Genomic DNA, 6,645 nt, shown 5'->3' with positions numbered 1-6,645 from the left:
TATTATTTTGATGAGATATTATGTCTCATCTATACTTTTAAATATAAGATTATTTACTCAAAAATGACTGCATTATAGAGGATCATTTTTCCAAATATTTAAGTGAAGTTATTTCTAGAACAATGAGTAAAAAGCTATGATTTGATCCAGAAATTTCTGATCATTGTTTGTAAAATACTCCAGATTGAGCTGATGTTAAGGTAACTTGATTTAGTTGGCCTGGGATTGCATCTGCTTTTAAGCCTAATGAAGGGGCCGCTCATGCGTATTGGATATTTTCTGAAGAAATTAATATATGGATTGGGAGTTCTATTGATAAGAATACTGGATTGTCAACTTCTAATAGTCGAAGTTGGCCTGGGGTAAGGTCTTGAGTTGTGATTATATATGAGTCGAATGTAAGATCTTCGTAGTCAGTATATTCACAGCTTCAGTATCATTGATGACCTATAGCAGTGGTTCCCAAACTTTTTTGGCCTGACGCCCCCTTTCCAGAAAAAATATGACTTAGCCCCCTGGAAATTAATTTTTAAAAAATTTTAATAGCAATTAATAGGAAAGATAAATGCACCTGTGGCCATCATCGCTCCCCTGGATCACTGCAGCACCCACCAGGGGGCAGTGGCGCCCACTTTGGGAATCACTGACCTATAGCTTTAACTGTTAAGTATGGGCTATAAATTTCATCCATTATATAAAGAATTCGTAAGGATGGTAGGGCAATTAGTACAAGGATAACAGCTGGTATAATAGTTCAAATTGTTTCTACTTCTTGAGCATCTATAGTACTCGTATGAGTGAGTTTTATGGTTAATATTAGAATAATAATGTAAAGTAGTAAGGAGCTAATTAGGAAAATAATTATTAATGTCTGATCATGAAAATATATAAGCTCTTCTTTAATAGGGGAAGTGGCGTCTTGGAAGCCTAGTTGTATTGGGTAGGGCATTTAAGACATATAGGGGTTGAACCTATAATTAACTATGGCAAAGTTATGTAATAATTTATTATCTTATGAGAAAGTCAAAAAAGTTATGGGGTTGACTTATCAATCTTAGGGGGTTCAATTCCTCCCTTTCTTGAATTAGGATTTGATGAAGACTGGTTGTTCAAATGTGTGGTATGGCGGGGGACAACCATAAAGTCATTCAATATTAGTTGTTGTGAGTTCAACATTAAGAACTTCTCATTTGGATGCGAAGGCTTCTCAGGTAATAAAGACCATTTAAATAACGGCTGTTAATGAGATAAATGAGCCGACTGATGATAAAACATTTCATATAGTATAGGCATCTGGGCAATCTGAATATCATCATGGTATACCAGATAATCCTAGAAAGTATTGTGGGAAGAACGTTCAATTTACTCCTACGAATATAATGAAAAAGTGAATCTTTGCTCATATATCATTAAGTATGTAACCTGTAAATAAAGGAAATCAGTGGATGAAGCCCCCTATGATTGTGGATACAGCTCCCATAGACAGGACATAGTGAAAATGGGCTACTACATAATATGTGTCACATAAAACAATATCTAATGATAAATTGGCTAATACAATACCTGGCAATCCTCCACTTGTAAATAGGAAAATGAAGCCTGGGGCTCATAGCATTGCAGGGCATCATTTAATCTTGCCTCCATGTAGAGTAGCTAGACAATGGAATACTTTAACTCTTGTGGGAATAGCAATAATTATTGTTGCGGATGTGAAGTAAGCTCGAGTATCACCATCTAAGCCTTCTGGGAATCTATGGTGGGCTCATACAATAAAACCTAGGAATCCAGTAGACATTATAGCTCAGACTATCACTATGTAACCAACCGAATGGCTCTTTTTTACCTGAATAATATGTTACAAATGTATGAAATAATTCCGAATCCCAGTAGAATTAGAACATAGTCTTCTGGGTGTCCAAAGAATCAGAATAAGTGTTGGTATAGGATAGGATGGCCCCCTCCGGCTGGATCAAAGAAGGTAGTATTTAGATAATGATCTGTGAGGAGTATAGTAATTCCTGTGGCTAGAACTGGTAAAGACAGTAGTAGAAGTACTGCTGTCAATATTACTGATCAAACAAATGGTGGCGTTAGATATTGAGATATTGCTGGTGGTTTCATATTAATAATTGTTGTGATGAAGTTAATAGCCCCTAAAATAGATGAAATTCCTGCTAGATGGAGTGAAAAAATTGCTAGGTCGACCGAAGCACCTGCATGGGCAAGATTTCCTGCTAATGGAGGATAAACTGTTCAACCGGTTCCAGCCCCTGCTTCTACCGTAGAAGATGCTAGAAGAAGTAAAAAGGAAGGTGGAAGAAGTCAGAAGCTTATATTGTTTATTCGTGGGAATGCTATATCTGGGGGCACCAATTATTAGAGGCACAAGTCAGTTTCCGAAGCCTCCAATTATAATAGGTATGACTATAAAGAAAATTATGACGAAGGCATGAGCAGTGACGATGACATTATAAATTTGGTCATCACCAATAAGGGTGCTGGGCTGACCAAGTTCTGCTCCAATGAGCAGGCTTAGGGCGGTGCCCACTATACCTGCTCAAGCACCGAAAAGGAGATATAATGTGCCAATGTCTTTATTGAGTCGAAAAGAGTCAGCGATTAATGGACATAGCTAAAATGGCTGAGGAAAGCATTGAACTGTAAATTCCAAGGCAGAGAAAAACCATCTCTTTTAACCAATAAGTTGAAGCCCAATGTCTAGGCGCTTAGCTGTTAACTAAGATACAGCAGGATAAATACCTGCCAATTTAGTACTGGAGATATAGCTAAGGAGCCCTGGGGAGAGGGGAGGGAGGGGGCTCTCCCACCTTCTTTTTCCCTTAAAAGGTGGAAGAGCCGTATGTGTTTAGCAAAGGCTAGGTAGTTTAACACCTGCTTAAGGTTTTGAATGTTTATTGTTTGTGAATGTGGATGGAACATCCAGTTAAACAGTCAGTGGGCGACCCAGGACTAGAGCTCTGGAGAGCTCTGAGGGATAGATATAGATTTGGGAGTCATCTGCTTAGAGATGATAATTGAACCCATGGGACTCGATAAGATCAGAGATGATAAGATAAGAGAGAAGAGAAAATTGTTCTGGACAGAGCTGGGGGTGAAGAGGGATTTACCCATGCTTAGAGAGTAGAAGTTGGATTGTGAACTTGAAGAAGAGCCAAAGGATGGTCATATGGGGAGGTGGAGAACCAGCAGTCTCACTCTCTTCCTCTCTCATGCTGCCTTTGCAGAAGAGTAAAGATCATTCAATAATGAACATGATGTAGCCCTGAGCCAGGCTAGCCCCAGCTCTGGGTTTCTATGATCTGCATTCAGTCTTGGGGGGGGGGTCATTTCACAAATCATTCTTTGTCTCATGCCCTCACTTGGGATTTTGCCTGAGACTATGGCATTTTGACCTAACCTCCTCTGAGGAGCATCAGAATGTAGTTCATATTTAGGCATGTATAGTTGTGGGTAAAAAGGGATTTCAGCTCCTATGCAAGCACTCAGGGTAACAATGTATACCAGGTCAGAGAGCCTTTTATTTCACATAACTAAAAATGCAAAGGACAAAGGACTCAAGCAAGGACCTAAACAGTCAGAACAATTTCCCTTCTTTCTCCGTTCATTCCTAGTCTCCTTCTAGGGAACTCTTAGTTCTACAGACTCCAAGCACCACATAATTGAGACTGCCGGGGAAAGAGAGCAACTGAGGCTGAGAGAGAAAACCTCTGGTTCTGCAGAGCTGCTTATTCCCTTCCCCCTCTGGGACCTATACACCTGTAGATTTCTAGAGCTCCCCTCAAGTCTGGGGCTTCCTGAAAGAGAATTGTACCCTTGGAGCCACTGGCATCAACCACCAGCAGTGCATTGCCATGGAACTGTTTCAATATATTTGAATAAAATGCATTTACATAATGTTTTTCTTACATTTTGTTTTCCTTCTTCCTGGCCAGAAATGGATGACTTTGAGGAGTTTGGGGCCTCAAAGAGCAGAGAAGATTTGAATCAATTGCTGTCTGATGACCAGGCTTAGGAGAAATTTGTGGCTGAGTGGGCTTTCATGAGGTAAGTAAGCCCATAACTCATGGCTCAGGCCCACATGAAAAAATAGGACTGACCTATTTTTTAGGTAAGGGAAGGACCTTTGAGATCATTTTGTCCAAGCTCTTTGCTTTACAGATGAGACATCCTCTTTTATCCCCAGCACCATTCACTGTGCCATTCATATAGAAGACCCTTTCCAAGTATATGTGTGTGTTTATTCTTTTAGTTTGGCTTGAAAACATTTCAATTACTTTATTTTTTATAAAATTCTAGCTACTTAGAGAACTTCGCTGAGGTTATGAGAACAGTAACAAGTAGAAAAATACATACTAAATCTCATTCCTTTTCTTCTCTCTAAAAAGGTGCTATCCACTTTCCCTCTTCAAATTGAGAAAGATTAATGAGTAGCTAGATAGCTGAAGGCTAAGTAGAGGGGTAAGTAGGGCTGCTAGGTGGTTTTCAAATCAAGAAGACTCATCCTCCTGAGTACAAATCTGTCCTCAGACACTTACCAGCTGTGTGACCCTGGACAAGTCCCTTTACCTTGTTTGCCTCAGTCTTCTTCTCTGTAAAATGAACTAGAGAAAGAAATGGCAAATTACTCCAGTATTTTTGCCAAGAAAACCCTAAATAGGGTCATGGAGAGTCTAGAATGACTGCAACGACTGAACAAGAACAAATGCTCAAGTAGCTTCCACTCTAATGGAGGAAGACAACATGAGAGAGAGAGAGAGAGATAGGTAGAGAGAAGGATTACCCAGAGCTCCTGAAGAAACTTTGGGTACCACCTGGTGGTGGAGGAGAAAGCTGAAAATGGTGAAAGAAGAAGCTCCAACAATTACTCATTTGTAGTTACCAGTTCATGATCATCTATTAAGCCCCTTATTATACCACAGTGCTATAAGTGATTTCCCCACAGTCCTTGGTCATGTAAGGATACTATTCGATTGTGTTCTATTCTGTTCTTCATTTTACACATGAAGAAACTGAGGCTTAGAGATTCAGGGGACTTGCCCAGGGTCACACAGGATCTGAGCCTGTTTGATGCTCTCTCTCTTGTCCTGAAGCATTTGGTCTTCATGAGTTCATATTGTTTAGCCACCTTCCATTTCTTCTCAGCCCCAAGTTGATTGCTGCTAGGAAATGAATGGAGGGGAAAGACCCAAGCAGAGCAAACTACCTGGAAGAGGAGGCAGGCAATGTGAGGATACCTCCCTGAGGGTGGGAGGAAGCACAGATGGGAGTCATCAATGTCCAGCAGAATCAGTTCAACTGGTAGAGCCAAAGCTACTAACCCACCATGTAGTAAAGAAAACATTGTCCCTGGAGTTGACTCCCTTTGTGAGCCTGGGAAAGGGGACCTTTCCAAGTCTATTTCCTTATGTGGAAAACAGAACTAAAGAGCCTCATGCTATGTATGTCACAAGGCTGTTATTAGGAAATCACTTCTTAGCCCCTGAAGGAATAAAGAGAGATGAGTTAAGCCTTAAAATATTATTGGGACAAATATGAGGAATTCAGAGATGTTGGGAAGACTTGCCTGAATTGACATAGACTGAAGGAAGCAAATCCAGAAAAACAACCCCCAAAATGATCACAATGGTGGAAAGGAAAATAGTATGGAAAGATTTTAGGAGCAAAAATCTATAGGGAATGAAGACAAATATCTAAGAGCCAGAGCCATTGTTCAAGAAAACCAAAGAATATGAATAATTGATTTTCAAGGGGGAAATGACAAATTATGAACAACTGGAGCAACTAAGTGGCTCGGGAGTAGAGAGCCAAGCCTGGAGTCAGGAGGACTTGAGTTCAAATGTGCTCTCAGACACTTCCTAGCAGTGTGACCCTGGGCAAACCACCCACATTGCCTGCCCCTTACAACAATTCTGCCTTGGAGATAGTCCATATACAGTACATAGTTATAAGATGGGAGGTAGGGTTTAAAAAAAAACACAAAAAAATTACTCCAAGTCAACAATGAAAAATGCAAATAATTCTGGATGTTTGTTGGGAAGGGAGTCAAGTCATCAGGTGCTCTTTCTTCATTAAGAAGGTATCCCAATGCACAACACAACATTCCTTCCTTTCTGAGCGTTAGCAACCAGGAAAGTGACCTGAACACCAAAATTGTTCCCCCCAGAGGACGGGGGATACACAACTATACAATTCTAGGCCAGTATCTTCCCTCTAAGGTGAACAAAGCTCAACCACCAATCTCCTGCTCTCCAGACAGGAATCAAAGACTCCCTTTTAGAGGGGTGAGATTCCAGACATATCTCTTCATGCCTTCCTGGGAGCCACACTTAGGCAAATCCCATCCCCTACAATGAGCAACACACAGCTAACATCCATTATTGTTTGGTCTTTTTCTGATCCAATCATAATTTTCCTTTCTAGAAAAAGCAGAAGCAAAATGGTTTGAGCAGCTCTGACTTCTCCCTGATGTCTATGATCATCACCATCCCATGCCATCAATTTAGTGATCTTTTTCTTTCCATTTCTGGAGCTTAAGAAAATCCCCCCAAACCCCTCAAACCTTGCTCTCATCTTAAGAATTTTTTACTAGCCTCACTTCATTCTGGATTCTAGTGCTTCTAATGC

At 40.4% G+C, this 6,645-nt stretch overlaps 1 pseudogene; it reads right to left on the bottom strand.

The window, feature by feature from the left end:
* Positions 1-1,923: 1,923 nt before the first annotated feature.
* LOC123256701 lies at positions 1,924-2,630 on the bottom strand (annotated as a pseudogene).
* Between the last annotated feature and the right edge of the window lie 4,015 nt (positions 2,631-6,645).

Source organism: Gracilinanus agilis, unplaced genomic scaffold (genome assembly GCF_016433145.1).
Source record: "Gracilinanus agilis isolate LMUSP501 unplaced genomic scaffold, AgileGrace unplaced_scaffold91, whole genome shotgun sequence".
Taxonomy (NCBI): Eukaryota; Metazoa; Chordata; class Mammalia; order Didelphimorphia; family Didelphidae; genus Gracilinanus; species Gracilinanus agilis.
The sequence above is the reverse complement of the archived record's forward strand: the minus strand, read 5'-3'. Positions and strand labels throughout refer to the sequence as shown.